The 18,214-nt window shown below is 52.3% G+C and overlaps 1 protein-coding gene across 2 annotated transcripts in view; it reads left to right on the forward strand.

Moving 5' to 3' along the window:
- The first annotated feature begins 4,176 nt into the window (after nt 1-4,176).
- The window catches only part of CDON (cell adhesion associated, oncogene regulated), a 58,508-nt gene continuing 44,470 nt past the window's right edge, over nt 4,177-18,214 (forward strand). Inside the window, exon 1 of one of the 2 annotated variants that reach the window (XM_038161253.1) lies at nt 4,177-4,311. The gene's annotated coding sequence lies outside the window, so the exon portion shown is untranslated. Of the gene's footprint in view, nt 4,312-5,289; nt 5,427-18,214 lie in introns of those variants that run through there. The other variant, XM_038161252.1, reaches the window with a different exon arrangement.

Raw genomic sequence — 18,214 nt, forward strand, 5'->3', positions numbered from 1 at the left:
AGGTACCTGCAGCACCACCTGGGATCCTTCAGGAGACAGGGATGGAGAGAATGTACCTGCAGCACCACCTGGGATCCTTCAGGAGACAGGGATGGAGAGAATGTACCATCAGCACCCACCTGAGATCCTTCAGGAGACAGGGATGGAGTGAAGGTACCTGCAGCACCACCTGGGATCCTTCAGGAGACAGGGATGGAGAGAATGTACCACCAGCACCACCTGAGATCCTTCAGGAGACAGGGATGGAATGTACCTGCAGCACCCACCTGGGATCCTTCAGGAGACAGGGATGGAGACAAGAGACCCACAATGCTGTTCTGGGATCTGCCAGGAAGATAAGCACGGAGACAACATCCCTGCAACACTGAGGTCCATCCAGAGAGAAGGTTGAGGACAAGCTGCCTGAACTGTGGGCCCAAGGTCTGTCCAGGAGACCAGGCTGCAAGAGCCTTCAGCAAGGCTCATTCCAGCTTGGCCTGGGGCAGGCAGGTGCTGGAGAGGTCACGGGCCACGGAATCTTTTATCACCCTCAGAACCCTCCAGAGGGGTGCAGGGAGCTCTGTCCCACCCCAGCAGTCTGGGTTCTTCTCAGAGATAACCCCAGTGCCCTGGGAAACCCAACAACCACTGCATGGGGAGGTTCTTTGCTCCTTCCTAAAGACTGAGGCAACTTTTGGTGCCAAAGCAGCTCCATGGAGTTAAATGACCAAAATACAGGAAAATGAAGCAAAATCACCCTCTGGTCTTCTGGAAAAAAAAATCAAGTGGAAAAAAATTAAAGTAGAAAAAAAAGTAATTCCTAATAATTCTAATTTTCTTTTGTTGCCTCTGGGTGTTTGCTGCAGGGGAGATGATAAAGCTGGGCAGGACCAGGCACGGTGTGGGACAGGGGATTTTGGCAGTGATTCACTCCCAAAGCCTCCCGCAGAGGTATTTCTGATGGAAAAAAAAAAAAAAAAAGCCAAAATAGATTAGTTGGGGCTTTTTAAAAGAAAAATAGAGGTTTTACAGAAGTGACCCTTCCCACCAACCTCCCCAATTTTCTTTTTAATAAGGAATAAAAAGCCTTTCAGCCAAAAAAAACCCCTTTGCTATGAAAACGTGTGTTTGGGTCAAAAAGCCACTTTTCACTGGGGGGAAAATAAACCAACAAAACCCCCCTAACCAATGCATAAGTGATGGGTTGGCAAAGCTCACAAGGACATACAGCTTCTTTAGAGGCAGCATCTCTTCTCCTCTCCCTCCTCCTTTCTCTTCTCTTCGCTTTCCAGTCCTCCTCATCCTGCAGTCCTTCTCCTCCTCTTTCCTGTTGTCTCATCTTGTTTCTTCTACCCTCATCATTTTCATCTCGTCCCCTCTCATCTCCTCATCTCCACCCTCTCTTCCCAGGTGATTGTTTCCATCTGTGCTCCATCCCAACACCCCTCCAGCCTTTGTGCCCTGTTCCTGATCCCTGCCCTTGGAGTGGAAATCCCGGGATTCCCCACTCTCACACACTGCCTGCCAGGCTACAGGGCACATTCAGCAGCTGATGCCACCCAATGCCACCTGCGCTGCCGAGGCTGGGGGGCACCAGGCTGGCACCAGCTGTGCCCTTCCCAAAAAGGACCCACAAACCCTCCCTCGATGGAGATCACTGGATGCCAAAGGGTACTGGGGTGTTGTGGAGAGACAGCAGGGACGCAGGGTCATGTCTCTGGGACAAGGGACAGGTCTCTGGGACAAGGCACCTGCTGGGATCTGGGCCAGGGCGATGGGACAAGGACAAGGTGACAGGGACTGGGATGTAATGATGGGGACAGGGACAGATGGGGGGACTGGGATCAGTGATCTGATGGGGCAGGGCTGGGATGATGGGACCTGGACAAGGTACTTGCTGGGGTCAGGAGAATGGGAACAGGAAGGAGGGGATGGTGAGAACCAGGACAAGGAAGCTGCTGAGGATGCGGAGGTGGGAACAGGGACTGCCAGGGACAGAAGCCAGGGGATCTCAACAAGGAGCCCGGTGGAGCCCAGCACGCGGCGACAGCGACCAGACCACGGCCATGGGGAGCCTCTCCCAGCCTCAGCCCCTCCGCCCTGGCCCTGAGCTCTGCAGCAGAGCCCAGCAGCGAGCAGGGGGGCTCGGCTCGCTGCCCCCAGGCTGCGGCGCTGCCGCTCGGCTCCCGCGGGGCCGGGAGCGCCGAGGGCCGGGGCGCGGGGAGCGGCCGGCTCGGGGCCGGGGCCTCACTCCCACGGGCGGATGAAAGGCTCCCTGTCCAAACGGCATTAGACGCGCTGCGAAGGCTCATTCCCGATCGGTCACGCTCCGAGGCGCAGCTGCAAAACCCCCTCCGGGAGCCCGGGATGCTCCGGGGGCTTTGTTCGGAGCAGCCCCGCTTCCCGGGGAACCGTGACAGGACGATGGGATTACGGAGCAGGAGAAATGAAATAAAATAAAACCCAACTTCGCCGGGACCACGCTGGCTGGGCAGAAAAACAAAGGGGACCCTCAAATTCCCTCGTGCTCCTGCCAGGAATGATGGCCCCACCTGGGCGGGGGGAAGGGGCACGGAGAGGGCTCGAGGATCCCCGAGGAGGGAGGGTGGCTTTTTGGGGGTGTCCCCCCCATTTCTGCTCCCAAATCCCAGCACTGAGCACGCAAGGAAAAGGAGGAAAAACTTGCAGGGAAGCAAACCTTATGAGGAGGGGAAACCTTGCATGGAGGAAAAGCTTGTGAGGAAGGAAAGTTCACAAGGAGATAAAGCCTTGAAAGGAAGGAAACCTCCAAGGAAGAAAACCTTGCAAGGAGAAAAACTTAACATGGAGGATAAATTTTGGGTGGGGGAAAATATCACAAAGAAGGAAAATCTCACAGGGAAATAAAACCTTGCAATGAGGAAACCCTTAGGCAAGGAAGGAGATCTCACAAGGAAGGAAATACTTGAAGGAAACTTTCAGTGTAGGAAAAGCCTTGTGTGGAGGAAAATTGTACAAGAAGGAAAACCTTTGACAAGGAAGGGAATCTTGCAAACAGGAAAACCTTGAAGGACAAAAACCTCCCAAGGAAGGAAACCTCCCAGGTTTGGAGGAAGCGAGCAGGTTGAAGGCAGAGGTTCTGCACCTTCCTTCTGGGAGCAGCCCGATCTCCCCTGGCACAGGGCCCGGCACGGTTTGGCTGAAGTTAATTGGGTTAGTGAGCGGCTAAAGGGCGTAGCTTGTCCGGGCGCCTGCTCCCTAATGAGCATCTCATTTGAATCTATGCAAAATAGCAGGGAGCATGGAGACATGCTAATTAAAGTGATTGCCGTTCACTAATTAAGCAGCAATTCTCCTGCCCAAGAGGGTATTCTCATGCAAATGCGCTCAAGGAGGGGAAAACATTGCCCCAAAAATTGTACAGGGAGAAATTGCAATTTGGCACTGCCCGGGGTCTGCAAAACTCCTTCATTATGATCCTCATTTTGAGTGTTTTTAGCCCAAAAAACCAGACTTGGCCCTCTCTTCCGTGCTGAAAACAATCCTGAAGCCCTCATCTTTTCCAGTGGCTGCCATAAATCAAGTCAACTTAACTCCTCCGCTGTGCCAACCCCGATTTTGTTTTATTTTGGGGTTTTTTCTTCAGATTATGGGATTTTTAATCTGCTGAGGATTTTTCTGCTGTTTATTTTCTTTCTCTTTTCCCCTTTCACACTTGTGGAAATAATGACATCCTACAGGAAACCTCCCGAGGGATAAAATTAGGGCTGGTAAACACAGGGCAGTGCAGCGTTTTGGTCTCACAGGTTTGTCTGAAAAACGTAAGACTTTATTTCAACTCTAGTTTTTTAGTGGGGGTTAAAGCTTATTTTTTCTTTATTTTTAAACATAGCAACTGTGTTTCTTTGCAGTTCATGTGGTGCTGAAGCCTTTCCTGGTGAAACCCTTGCTGGGATAAATCCCTTTCCAGCTATCACTTGCAGATGTGACCAAAATACAGCAAATTCCCAAAAAAGGAGGCATGTTGGGCATATTTGGGTTCTTTTGGAAAGGGTCAATGGTTTGGGCACAGTATGAGCCCTTGATAAAGCCCCTTTTTGCAATTTTTAGCCCAAGCACGGGGTTCTTGGAGGCGTCATCTGGAGAAGGATGATGCATGGAGCATGTGTGGGGCATTTCCCAGCCCTTTGGAAAAAGCCGGAGCCACTCCCTCACTCCAGCGACACTCCGAGCATACAACCGCTTGCAGGAGAGCCGGAGTGGGAGCCGTGGGCTCTCCGGCGTGGGAGCGAGCGGCCGGGACGGGATGAGCTGCGCACCCGCGGGGGCGCGGGCTCCCGGGAGGCCGCGCAGGTGAGCCGCGCTGCGGCGCTCGGAGCGGGGCACGGGGTGCCGGCTCTGCGGGTGACTGTCACGCACAGGCGACAGGTGGCAGGGTCGTGTGGGTGCGGGAGCGCACGGAGCGCGGAGCGCGGCCGCCCAGGGCTGCGCAAGCGCCCGGTCCCGTGGGAGCGCAGGCAGCGGGAGCGCGGCTGCTCGGTGCCCGGTCTGGCACACAGGGCACTCCGGCCGGGCGGGTGCCCGGTCCCGGCCTTCCCCGTCCCGTGGGTGCGCAGTGCACCTGCTGTTCGGAGCCGCGTCCCGCGGGCCCCGGCTCACATGGATGCCCGGTCCCGGCGGTTCGGGGTGCGGTGCCGCGGGTCCCGGCTCACACGGATACCCGGTCCCGGCGGTTCGGTGCCGCGGGTCCCGGCTCACAGGGATGCCCGGTCCCGGCTGTTCCGGGGCGCGGGTCCCGGCTCACAGGGATGCCCGGTCCCGGTGGTTCGCGGTTCGGGGGCGCGGGTCCCGGCTCACAGGGATGCCCGGTCCCGGCTGTTCCGGGGCGCGGTGCCGCGGGTCCCGGCGGTTCGGGGGCGCGGGTCCCGGCTCACAGGGATGCCCGGTCCCGGTGGTTCGCGGTTCGGGGGCGCGGGTCCCGGCTCACAGGGATGCCCGGTCCCGGTGGTTGGCGGTTCGGGGCGCGGGCTCTCGGCCGCGCTCTGCCCGGCAGCGCACGGAGCCGCGGCGCCCCGCGCGCACGTGCATCCCCGGCACCCCTCCCGTTCCCTTAAAGGGCCCGCAGCGCCCCGCCCGCCGCGCGCTCGGGCCGCGCTCACCGCCGCCCGCTCCCTCCCCTCCTCGGGCGGTGGGTCCGCCCGCGGGGCACCCGTGCTCCCCCCCGGCCGGCGTTGGTTCGCTCCGCGGGGCGGGGCGGGGCGGCGGCGCCTCCCCCGACACGGGGCGCCGGTGGGAGCGGGGCGGGGAGCGCAGCGCGGGGGGAGATAAGCGGCGCCGAGCGGCCGGGCGGCGCTGGATGGAGGCTCCCGCCCGCCGGGACGCCCGCCCCAGCCTGGAATGTCCTGGCGAGCCGCCGCCGAGCGGCACCGGCACCAGGACCGGGACCAGGGAGGGGGCGCGGCGGAGAGGTAACGCGCGCGCTTCCCGCCGCCGGCGCGCGCTGAGGGGGGCGCGGGCGGGCGCGCGCCGGGAGGGGCGAGCGCGGCTCCTCCGTGAGGGGCGAGCGCGGCCCGGGGCGGCCGCAGGTGGCGGCTGCTGGTGGCGGCTGCTGGTGGCGGCCGCTGTCACCGCGCGGGGCTCGTCCGAGCCGTCCGGCTCCGCTGCGTGCCCTCGGTGCGCGGGGCTGAGCCGGTGCACGGCGCTCCGGGGAGCGGGACGAGCCCTCCGCGCTGCCCGCCTCTGATTTATGGTCTCATTTCGCAGGGAGCGCGCCTCCACTCCATTCTATTTGTCATTTAAACGCTGCTCTGCTTGAAGGAGGTGCCGAAGGGGATGGGTTTGGGGTCGCGTCCAGCCTCTTAACCGCCTTAAAATGGTTAATCTCAATGTTTTTAACCTGTAAGGTCACTTTTCTCTGCAATTAGAGCGGTGGAAAGTCAGTCCCTAAGGCAGGAGGTGGTGTGTGATGCCTGAGGTCTCCGGCTGTAAAGCATCCTGACATCTTATCTCTGTTATTATTATTTTTATTGCATTAAGCTGCCTACCTTCTTAAAGCCACGCGATTCTTGAATTTTAAATTACTTTCCCTTGCTTTATCTGTCTCTTTGCCAAAAACAAATATAAATTATATAGTTCCTGACTTCTAATGGAAGAACTTTCCAGCCGTCTGTCCCATGCTTCCAATGCTGATGTTTTTTAAACCAAGAGGGATGTGTTTTTCAGCCGTGACACACTGCCGGGCAGAAAACAGTCAATGTTTATTTTGCTCCTGCCTCGTAACTGCGTAAAGGGTTGGTGAAAGAGTAAATGTGATGGCTTTATGTAGCTTTTTCTTTTTAATTATTATTTTACTGCTTTCCCCAACTGCCTTGCTGCCCCTGGGAAGGAGCAGTCGCACCGAGCCTGTGGCTGTAAAGCTGTCAGCTCTGAAGGGCTGTTTACTCAGAGAGTTGTATCTTTCACACATGCACCAGAAATACAATTTACCAACCCAAACACCAGCCCCGGTCACCGAGGTTACGGGCAGCGTGGAAGTTTTGGTTCTCTGGGGTTTTATCCTTTGTGGCCCGGCGTTTCCCTTGAACAAAGCAGGTAATCCTGGGGTGCTGGCGCTCCCAGCCGAGCTGTGTGGAGCCCGTTTGCTTTTCTCCTCATCTCCCCCGACTCGGGTGTTTTGACAGTTGCGATTTATGGGATGTACAGCCTGCCCGTAGCTGCTTGAAGGAGAAAAAGTGCTTTTGTGGTAGCGGTTGCTGCGGGCGACGGCCAGCTCCTTCTATATTCCAGAAATTCACAGTGAACCTTTCCCGGCACAATTTCTTAATGCTTTTCTGTTGAACTTGATATTATTTGCCTTAATTACAGCCAGCATGGTTTTGTTCCACCAAATTAAAATAGGTGTTGAGAGCATGAGTCTAACACATTGAAACCAAGCCTTGCTTTTTCAAAGCGGCTGCAAGCCTATCTTATGGGAAGGACTTGGTAATGGAGTGATTAAAAAGAAATAAATATTTTTGACCAGTATTCCCCTTTCCATAAAAAGAGGGAAGCCTCTGACTGGCTTGGTCTGCATCCCAGAAACTCCTCAGGCTTGTGGGGAGACCCATGACTGTTGCTCAAAGCTGTTGAAAGCTGGACTCAGCTTGAATGTGGGATCCACTGAGTTACCTATCATGTTAAAAGGTGGGGTTTTTTCCTCCTCAAGGGGTAGGAAGTGAGATGGGAACTGCTGCGGTGTGGAGGGATTAGTAACTCAGCCGAGGATGAGCGGGATGTGGCTTTGTCGCCTGGATTAATGTGATTTACACCCTTAAGCTGCTCTGAGTGCTCGTAAACAGCCGTGCCGTGTGTGCAAGGTGAAGCGTGGGCGGGCAAGCTCGAGTACACCACGGGAAGTACCTCGAGGGGTTGGTTTTTGCCATCCTTCATGCAGTCTTGGTGATTTTTCATCCTTTTTCTCTAGTTCTTTGCCCCCAGACTCTGTGTTCTTTGCCCCCAAACCCTGCCATAGTGGCAGTGGGGTTTGGGCTGGCCCCCCTGTGTGCCCCCTGTGCTGGATCACTGGGCTGCTATGCTGCTAAGATTTTTGGGTTTTACCCCAAAACTGAGGAGCGGGTGGAAAAAAGCCTTGCAAGGAGAGGCCTGGCTGCAGGGCAAGTCCCACCAGTGCTTTCATTATCTCAAGGTGTGCTGTAAGCCCATAAATGAGGCTCCTGCTTACTTTGGCTTGCTGGTGTGCCAGAGGAATAAGGCAGCTGTGCTCTGACTTCAGGTGATGTCACTTGAGGATTTTAACTGTCAGAGCTTAAAAATACCCTGGCTTGTTTAAAGACTGCTTCTGCAGATGTGGAAATGGGGAAGCAAAGCAATGGATTGTGAGTGCACAGCCACATCAGGGTCCAGCATCTCATAAATCCCCCTCTGCCTGTCCCACAGCAGATCTGCTGTGCCTGACGAGGCCTCGGGTGTACCATGACCAGGGGATCAATTGGTGGGTGCTCAAGATGAGGCACAAGACTAACAAAGTTTCAGTGCCAAAAAACTAACGGGGTAACCTGTGATGATTACATCATTTTGGGAGTAAAGCTGTTTTCTGATGGCATGGTACAGTCAGCAGCACTTTCTCCTTTACGGGTGTTGGCGTGCCTGGGTGTGATCAGGGCCAGCTGCTGTGATTTCAGGTTGTTTGCAGGGCTGGGTGTGAGGAGCTGTGGGTCAGGGGCTGGTCTCAGAGTGTTTGTGTGTGCACATAGAATGAGCTCTATTGAGAAGGTTCCCTGCAGGTCATGTGAGCTGTTTCTAGTTCTGTGTGTAAAAAGGCATTGAGCTTCGCCTGGATTTCCCATATCACCCACCAAACCCACTCTTTGCACCTTCTCCAAGAGCTCCTTTACCTCCTCTGTTTCTGCCAGGCCTTTGAGCCTGTGGTGGAACACCTCCTGCACTGCATCCTCCTTGTTCCCATGTCCACAGATGTGACTCTGGAGGGGTTTCATTGCAGTGCTGTGGTCTTGGCACACAGTCCTGTGCAAAATGCCATGGGAATGTGGTGAACCTGTTGGTGAGTTTCCACGAGGCTTCAAAACCTTTGGTTTAGTACCAGAAGCCCTGAGACTGAGTGAGTTTTGACCCACAAACCTGCTGGGATTGGGTATCTCAGGTAATGGTTTTTATGGAATCACTTTAATCGGTGACTTGGAAATGGAACGCCTTTTGTTAGGCAGCATCTCGTTAGTATAAATTAATTGATACTATAAACTTGCCCTTTGTACGTAGAGTCAGGTTGTCTCCTGCCTTGCTTATGAGCTGCTGACTAGTGAGTGGATCCCTTGAGCTGAATCCTGCCCCTGCCTCCTCACTGCAGTGGTTTGCTGTCAGTTCTCTGGCTTTTGGCTTTTCAGTGGGCTGGGGAGCTTCAGAGCCAGTTGCTGTCTGTGTCTGGGGTGAGACTGAGCTAAAAACCTTGTTTCAAGTGGAACTAGTCAACTTTCCTTCTTAAATGGGAATTTGCAGCTTGCCTTGCAATCCTGACTCTCCAGTTGGTACTTGGGCACCAAACTGCATTCTCTGTGCACTATTTTGCTATTTTGACATATTCTGTTAATTTGGACCTATTTTGTTGTTTGGGCTGGTGCTTGGTTGGTTCTCCAGGTGTTTTCCTTTTCCTACACACTTTCTGCTCTCCTGGAGGCCTCTCTGAGCAAACCCTGCTATTGTGTGTCCCCTTGTCCTGCACCATTTGCTCTGGGATGGTGTTTGTCTTTGGCAAAGTCAGCAAAAGCCTCTTTGCTGTGTTACTTTGGCTAGTGCGAGGTCTCCAACTATGCTGGCCCAAGAATTTCTAGACTAGATAGTTTCCTGTGTGTGAGTGTGTGTATGTTCACTTTTCTCAGATGAGTGTTCTTCCAGTAATTTCCTTGGTAGATGGCTCAGTACAACTTCCAGGGCTGAGTGTGTCAGAGTTTTCCACTTGTGTTCCCTAGCTCACTTCTCTCTTTGTGCTGGGGATGATGGTTCTCCAGTGACAGCCACCACTTTAGGGGGAATGCTTGTTCAGCCCAGTCAGGGATTGAGCCTTGTACGTGCAGACCACCTGCCATTTCCATTAAGCCCATACTCATTCTTTCAGTGTGAGGAATATCTGCTGTCTTTCAACAGGAGGGAAAACAATCATGTAAGGTGGGTTGTTTTCCCATTTTCCATACCTATAAGATGTCTTGGAGCTCTTCTATCCAGGTGGGACTCTATTTTTTTTTTCTTTTTCCCCCTTTTTTCCCCCTCCCCTGCTCCTTGGGCGCAGTTTCACGTTACAGCTCCCTCTGAGGACTCGCTGCTGCAGGAGGTGGCAGGTACATTCCTGCCTCTTCCCTGCTGCGGGAATCCAGCACTGGAGCAGCCGCAGGGGAGTGACTCCAGCTAACCCTTCAAAAAAAAAAAAAAGTACCCAAGCCCCAAACTTTCCTGGATCTTGCCCTGCAGTTAGAGTTGCTAAATCTTCCACTTGGATGACTGGGAAGGCCCTGAGGGGCTGGAGGGGGGATGGCCCCTTTTGGCAGCACTGGCTTCTAAATTGGCTTTGCTGTCTCCTGATCCTGTGTGCTCGCTCTGCTGCTCAGCCAAGGGTGGGTGCTTTGCAGAGAGGGAGGGGTTCTGGCCAGCTCCCTCCATCTCCTGCCTCTGGAAATGCCCATTTGAACCAGTCCAGCTCCCAGAAGCAGCATGGGAAAAGGATAAAATAATTCCCTAAAGCTCAGAGTGAGCAAGACCGGCTTGGCTGGGATATTGCCATCAGCTTGGCAGCAGGAGGGAGCTGGGGCAGGGGAGCTGAGCGTGCCAGGGAAGGAGAAGGAGAGCGTCCCTTTGGCAGTGGCTGAGAGGTGAAACCACACCCTCGGCCTCACCTGTCTCTCTGATCACGTCTTTGATTTATACCCTGGGTTCTGCTGTTTAGCTTTCCCCGCAGACTCCAACCATTGAATCTGATAATGAACCAAGTGGTTGAGTCTTATTTGTTTAATTGAAAGAGAAGTTTAATGCTTCCTTCCTCGCAGTGTATGGAGGCTCTGCCTCGCAGCCCGGGGTTTTCTTTGCAGTGAACCTATAAAATGCCAAGACAAGGACTAAAAGGCTTGAGCTGTGAGCAGCTTGTCATTGAAACAGTCTTGGCAAAGAGGCTGAGCACCACAAATCTACATTTTTTGGAGGGATTCACAGGTGTTTTGTATCTGCAAAGATGTATGTGGGTGGTGTTGCCTGTCAAGTATTCCCTGCCAGCTCACCTTCTGTGTGCTGGTGAGCCCTGGGCATCATGAGCTGCCAGCTCCAGCCAAGGGGAGCTGTGGGGAGCTTCTCGGCCCCCCTTAATCTTAGATGAAGAACAGACAGATCCTGCATGTCTCTGTAATCGCTCTGTGGTATGTGCTGAAGCACAAAGTACAGACATGCTGGCGATGTCCAGCCTCCTGGAATTGCTGTTGTATTCTGTGTAGACACCTTCTGTCCAAGTGCAGCCTGCTCTAGCTGGAGATGCTCCTGCAGGGGGATGGGATGGCACCAGGGGGTTTTGTTCCCCAGTCAGTTAAAGAAACCATTTATCTGGGTAAAAGGCCTCACTCTAAAGAATCTTGCAGTAAATTAATCTTTCTTTCATGCCAGTTTGGATGGTAAGCACCCAGGTGACTGTTCTTCTGGGGAACAAAAACAAGGGAAGGGGACAGTTCATGTGGCCCCTTCTGAAACAAACGGTAATTGTTTGGAGTCAAAATGCTCTGCTTGCTTCCAGATCAATCCACTTGAAGTTACTGTAGACAGGTGGTATGTTTTCAGTTTTTAATTTCTTTTTTCTTTTTTTTTCCCTTGCTTGTTGTTAGTGGAGAGCTGATAGATCGGCCCAAATAAGGCCATGAGAAAGGCTGGCCATTTCCAGGAGGATCCACAGACAGTCAGTGCATGACTTGTTGCCTTTATCTCTGAGATCAGGAGATTCCTTTGCAGTGATGGATTAATCCACCCTTGAGTGAATAATATAACTGAGAACAAGTAGGAGCCAGCGCTCCAAACAGATGATTTGTTCAGTACGTGTGTGCCTCCCCTCCCCCTCTGAAAAGCATCTTTCTTCACCGTTTCATTCAGCCTGTTGAAACCTCACAGCAACCTGTGTCTGCACCAGCCCCCGGCCTGGCGAGGCCAGGATGGGGCTGTGCCAAAGGCCTCTGCTCCCAGGTGCAGGAGGAGATAAGCCAGGATGGAGAGAAGGTGCCTGTGGGCTGCTGGGGCTGTGATGTCACCTGTCTGCTCCGGCCATGACATCACCTGTCTGCACGTTCTGGCTGTAGAGAGTGTTGGTGCTGGCACCTGCCCGGGGTGAGCTTGCCCAGCTCCGGTCCCTCCCTGGCAGTGACTGTACCCCAGCGTGAGGCAGCGGGCTCTGCATCCAGGAGAAGTTGTGTAAAGGAGCTGGAATATTGGGGTTGGGGGAGTGAGCTCACTGGGCGCACGGGGGGATGGCAGTGGGTGGCTTTGAACAGAAATAAGATATTTGGGAAGATGGTTCTTCAGTTGTGCCAGGGCAGATCTGTAACTCATAAGCAGAGCCACGGCTTCTGGAGCTGCTTGGGGGTGTCCTGGAGCCAGACGCTGAAGGTTTCAGTGACACCTGGGCAGTCCTTGTTAGCACACCTCCAGTAGGATACCAGGCTGGAAGGGAGTTATGCAGCTACAGCAGTGGAATTCATGTAGTGAGATCTGTAATCATCCCTGTGGATACACTGGAATAATTCTTTGGCAGCTCATATGCTGGGTCTTGTTTCTTTAACATCTTGGAATGCATCAAGGTCTGCTCCTGTTGATAGGCTCGAAGAAGGTGTGAGATGCCTGGGGCTCCTCTTGCTCAGGGACCCCCCCAGGCAGTCAGAGTCTTACTGAGAAAAGCTGCTATAGCTCAAGGTCAAGTTGGTGGAAGTCCCTAGCTCTGGGGACTTTTCCCCAAAGCTTTCCTTGCTTTTCCCCACAAGCTTTCCTTGTGCCATGAGTGCCAATAGCCTTGCCTTGATCCTGTGCTCTTAGGGTGTGGGATTGGAAGCATTGGTGGCAGCTTTCAGGTGTGTTTAGGAGAGTTTCTGTCTTCTGTGGGTTGAAGATAACATACTCAAAATGGTATTCTCCCTCTGGAGAACGGGCTCTGCTGCTGTTGGCTGTACATGATTTCTGGGAGCTGAGGAGTTTTGCTGTGTAATGTTCCAACTCCATGTAGATTAAATGTGTTGCGGAGTCAAAATAAACAATAGCATGTGGTTTTCCTTTGTTCCCCCCCCTTCCCCACAATAAGAGTTCACAAAAGTTCTTGAATTAGGGCTCTGCGTGCCATACGTTCAAGCGTAGGCTCAAATCATAAAGCTTGCTGAGGGCTGTTACTGCTGGGGAGCACTTTCTCCTTGGGGATAGCTTTGGAAATCTCTTTGTTTCTCAGGAGCTTTTTCTGAAGGTGTGTTTTAGTGCAGCACTCGGATACTTGTTGCCTTAAATGCTTTGCAGTGACAATGTATTGCAGCTTGATGGAGATTTGAGACTCCTCTAATAAAATGCAAGAGAAGGAGGAAAACCCCGAGGGTTTTTTGGAACAGAAGATGTTTTCTGTTCCTGCCACTAATCTCTGTTGCAGAATGAAATAGGAATGTATACTTTAAATCTCTGTCAGGGTGTAGAAGGAAGCTGGCAACGGATGTAATCAAAAATGTTATTATCAAAACTCTCTAAGTATGTTGAAATTTCAAACTTAATGGTATAATTTTAAATACAGCTATTCAGACTGAGGCATGGTTTTGGGGTGCAGATTGCACTTCCAAATTGTGCATCGAGATGGGCCAGAGAGGAGTTTGGAGCAGACTGTACGTGGTGGGTACTGCAGTGGTATGGCTGGAGTCTTCAGCCCTGTGATTTCCAGTGACTGGGGTGGCAGCGTTGAATTGAGATGTGGTTTTCTAGATTAAGGACTTTGTGGCTGAGCACTTAAAAAAGGGTCCAGTTTCCAAGTTAGCATTTTTCCTAATTAGTGCATTTGCCGTGGCTTGTACGTAACCAGCACACGCAGAAAGTGTACGTGTTCAGAGTTTGTCTGAAACAGCTCTGGGCACAGTGAACACAAGGAAGCGCACCAGATCTGATGTGCAGCAGCAAAGACTCTACCCAGTGCAAGAGGAGACAGAAAGCTTCCAGCCTTAGACTTGGAAAAAGGGAACTGTGAGTAACCTTCACCCTTGTGACCCTTCAGCCTTGAGTGGAGAGGCTGCAGGTTGAGGATGCAGAAGAAGCTCAAGTCCTTCTCTGAGCCAAAGGTGTGAAGCTGTTTATTTTCACTGGGACAATGTATATATTGCAGGAGGCAGATGCTCGCCTGCTTAACCCAAGCACTCTCTGCTTATCTGGCTCTGGCGAGTGTACAAGTGTTGTCCCTTCTAATCCCCCAACATTAAACAGTCCAGGCACCTTTCCCTGGCTGAGCCTGGGACTGCTTTAAAAAACACACAGAGGGAAGCCAACAAAAAAGAAACATTTGCTTTCTTTGCCAAGTTTAAATGAAGACTAATGCCGTGGTGCTGCTTCATCTTGTTTTTCTTGCTATCTGATGGATGCTAACGTGGGATGGAATCAATCCCGGCAGCCGGTTATCTTTGCAGGGCCCCCATGTTGCTGAGCTCGGCATTAAAGTCTCGTGGGGGAGTTATTTGCTATGAAGAGTCTGGAAATTTCTTCCCATGTGGTGAAGCTGTGGCATCCATCTTCCTTTGGGAAGGGGTCTCCAGGAATCGCCAGTCTGCTGTTGGACGTCCAAACAGAAATCCTGTTCGGCAGAGCAGGATGTGTCTGAGCGAGTGAGAACAGGGCACAGTCAGGTGAACCTGGCAGAAATTTCTCCCTGGTCCCTGTGATGAAACTTAACTCCTTTCCTATCGGTTGCTCGTGTTTAAACTGGTTCTGCTGGGAACAGCTGCCGTGGCCCCGATTTGCAGGAGGAGGTTTGGGCTGTGACTCACGACCTGCCACCATGAGGGTGCTGCCCCGAGTGCCCCCAGCCCTGGGCAGGGGTCCCTGCTGCTGGCGGGGCTGAGCTGGAGGAGTGAGCTTGGCTGCAGTGAGTGAAGCAGGAGGGCTGGAGGAGCCAAACCCTCAGGCCAGAGTTACATGATGACTGCTGCCTCCCTGCCTTGGATCAAGCTCTCCTTCGCTCTGCTGGCATGAGGAGGGAGGCGGGAAGCTGCACCGGTGCTGGGTTGTGCAACACCACTGAGCCAAGCCAACCCAAAGACTCCCTCTCTTTCCCCCGTGTTCCACTACCCCTCTCCTTGCCTGGGAGCCAGGTTGGTTTGTTGTAGCAAACCTGGCCTGACCAACACAATTTTTTCATTTCTTTTTCTGCCGAGCTGCTGCTTTTATCTGGGCCTGAGGCAAAGGGGCTCCTTTTGCTAAGCAATATTGTCAGTTGTGTCAGGACTCCTTCCCTCGAGGTGAAGAAGTGCAGAAGTGTGCGTTTGCCAGAGAGCTCGGACTTCAATTTTGAAACCAGGTTTGGTCTTTTGAGCATGGGGGAAGGGAGGGGAGGAGAGCAGTAAAACTGAATTACTGTAAGGCTGGAGGATGGATTGTGTGAAGGCTTGTTTTAATCGGGGGAGGAAAGGCCGGGGTCTTTCCTGCTCTCTCTCCCTCAGCTGTCCCTGGTTAGCTGGTTTGCTTTTTAATAAGCATTGTTCTGCCTGGAGCCTGGGTCCAGCAGCAGGGAGTGTTGGCATTGCCTGTGACAGCGTGTGGACAGCTGTAACGAGGGGGGAAGCAGTGGCTTGGAGTGCAGGGCAGCACTTTTGTTTAGAGAGCAGAGCCCAGATGGGTCTGTTGCTCCAGCCTGAGCACAGTTCCAGCACGGTGAGTTCGAAGGTGCCGAACGACTGTGCTGTAACACAGGCTTGGCTCTCCGGTTCCAGTGCACCTCCCATATCCTGCAGCCATGAGTTCACAGGCTCCTAATTGCCTATGATGTAAGACAGCAGTCGATGAGGTTGCTATAAATTCTGGCTGCAGGTGTGGATTTAATGGCTGTGCTTCCCTTTAAGGGCTCACGGATAGCATGGATCCCTGCAAGTTACAACAGACCGAGTTGGACTCGGGCTAGCACAGCTAAAAGAACCCATTTGTCTGCGTTTTTTAGAGCTGTTGCTTGCTGGAGGCTACCAAAGGACGAGGTGTCAGTGTTCATCTGGAATTGCCTGGGGAATGAGCTCGCTGTCCTCTAACAGAGCTCAGCCATGGTTCCAGTTCTTTCCATCAATGTTCTCTCGTGGCTAAACCACCCAGGTGCGAGAGTGCCGCTGGAAGGGGACCTTTAGGCAGCCTGTGTGGACACAAGCACCTTTGTCTGAGAGAATGACAGCTTTTCCTGATGACCAGTACATGACTGTGGTTCTTCTAGTCCTTTTTATTTCTTTATTCCTGCTGGATTCTGGTTTTAGAAACCATAGACAAATTATAATCATGGGTGATGGTACTTGACATGCACAATGCAAACTTTTTGGAGGCGAAAATCCACTCCCTGAGGCAGTTACTCCAGCTTGCTGCAGTGTGTGCACCTGTACCTTGTATAATTAGGATGGTGAGTTCCCTAGCTCCCTTGAGAAAAGGGGCATGGCTCACTTGCAGTTTGGTTTTGTATATTTTTCTTCATTTTTGCACACATTCTTGCAGTCCAGGGTTTATTCAGCATACCAGGGTGGTGCTTCATGAGTTGAGCTGAGGCCTCATGCTGTTCAAGTGCTAAGTTCCTGTTCTTGGATGTCCATTCCCAGCCCCTCCTTTGGGCCGGTGCTCCAAGACTGCGTGGGGAGCTGAAACTGCTCCCTCATCCAGGTGAAAACTGAACCTCGTTTTTTCTCTGGCTGAGTTTTCAGCTGGATCTGCCAGCAGATCTGACTCACTTGCTGGCCGCAGGATCCCTGGTGCAGATAGGAGAATGCAAGCCAGGTCCTGAAGGAAGGTGTTGCTGCCCTCCTCGGCAGCAGCCCATCTTTAAATTGGCTGAAAAACTGGTTGCGAAATCTCATTCTTGCTAAAAACCAGAGCTGGAGAAGTAAAGCAGGCGCCTCTCTCCGAGGCTGAGGCCAGCCCTGAGCAAGGAGGGGAGGGGGTGTTGGCCCAAGGACCCTTAGAGAGACATGACTGAAGGCAGCAGAGCTGTCACAGGTGTCCCTTCAGTGGTATGGCACAGGTGTTGATCTAAACGTGGGGAAGAAAATGGAAATATGAGGCAAAGCAGTGCTGAAGCAGGAGAGATGAAGACGGGAGGTCTGAGGGGGCCTGGAAGAGCAAAGGGTGAGAATTTTGTATGTATTTGGCCTACTGTGATGGAACTGTTAAACTAATGATACCCTTAGCTCCCTCGGGGGCTGAAAGCCCTGATTTAGGCATTTAAGCATAATTGCAGCCCAGCAGAACTATGTATCAGGCCAGTGCTCTGTTCTCTGGCTTCCCCGAGGCCAGAGGAGGCAAGAGCCATTCCCACTTCATTAGTGTGGCAGCAGGGGGACTGTCTCAGCTCCTTTGCTGAAGTTAATAATAAAATTAAACTAATTGTTATGCCTGTTTGTGGAGAAGAAAGTGTGGCTTCTGGGATGATTTATTTATTTTTCTCCCGATGCCTGTCTGGCTGTGACCGGTGTTGGAATGGCAGGATGGGAGCCCCAGCTCTCCCCCCTGGGAGCACAGATGTGTCTCGGGAGCAGAGTCGTGACTCGGGAGTGTTTTCATCTGTGTGTGCTGAGGCACAGTACACAAACTGTTAAATTTCCTTCCCTCAGCTCCCAAATCCATTCCTCCAGTCCATGCCAAAGCATGCGTTCTTCTATCAAGACCATATGTACGCCAAGACCAAGGTTCTAAAGTCAAGGTGTTTTTGAAATATTGGAGTGCAAATTAAGTATCTGAGTAATCTTGACTGTCTTCTAAAAAAAAAATTCTCTATCAGCCTCACATATAACTCAAAAGATTAATGGAAGGCTAAACTTTGATCCAAGTCCAGCAGCTGATACCAACCATGAGACTTTCCAGGCCTGAAATCAAAATAGAAAAATCCAATAAAATATACCTCCTTCTCCATCTTTGAGACAGACAGCCTCTTGGCCATGGTTTGGGCTAATACTGCTGGTTTTCCTCAGTTTTGCTTAACCTCTTCTTGTGTCACCTTTGTCCTGTGCCATTGGACCTTACCTAGAGCACTTTGAGTAAATTAATGACATTATTTAGGGTGTTCTATAGCTTGGTAGGGAACACATCTGCTGATTATTGAGAAAGACCATCAGGCTGTGGGATCCCCTGTCCTCTCTGGGGCTCAGTCACTGTCTCATTTGCTCAGCACTGTTTGTTTTTCCTGCCATCTGCCACCCCAGCAAACACTTACTCTGTATTTTGACAAAAAGATCAGCTTTCAGGTCTTTGGGGCCCCTCCCAATTCAAGCCTTTCTATGAACAGTGATGTGCCATTAGAAATAGCAGCACAATTGATAAGGGACTTTAGCCCCAGAATTGTTCTTTGGATTCATCACTGATTCATGGGGGATTAAATGGTGTGAAGCAAGAAAAAGCTTCCTGCAAGGCTGCTTATAAAAATATTTGTTACCTAAACAGAAGTAAAAGTACCAGTTGAATCCTTAGGTGGGGGTTGGCATAGGAAGCACTTGGAGCTGGCCTAGCACTGGTGGGTGTGGGTCCCAGCCAT

Source organism: Motacilla alba, chromosome 24 (genome assembly GCF_015832195.1).
Source record: "Motacilla alba alba isolate MOTALB_02 chromosome 24, Motacilla_alba_V1.0_pri, whole genome shotgun sequence".
Taxonomy (NCBI): Eukaryota; Metazoa; Chordata; class Aves; order Passeriformes; family Motacillidae; genus Motacilla; species Motacilla alba.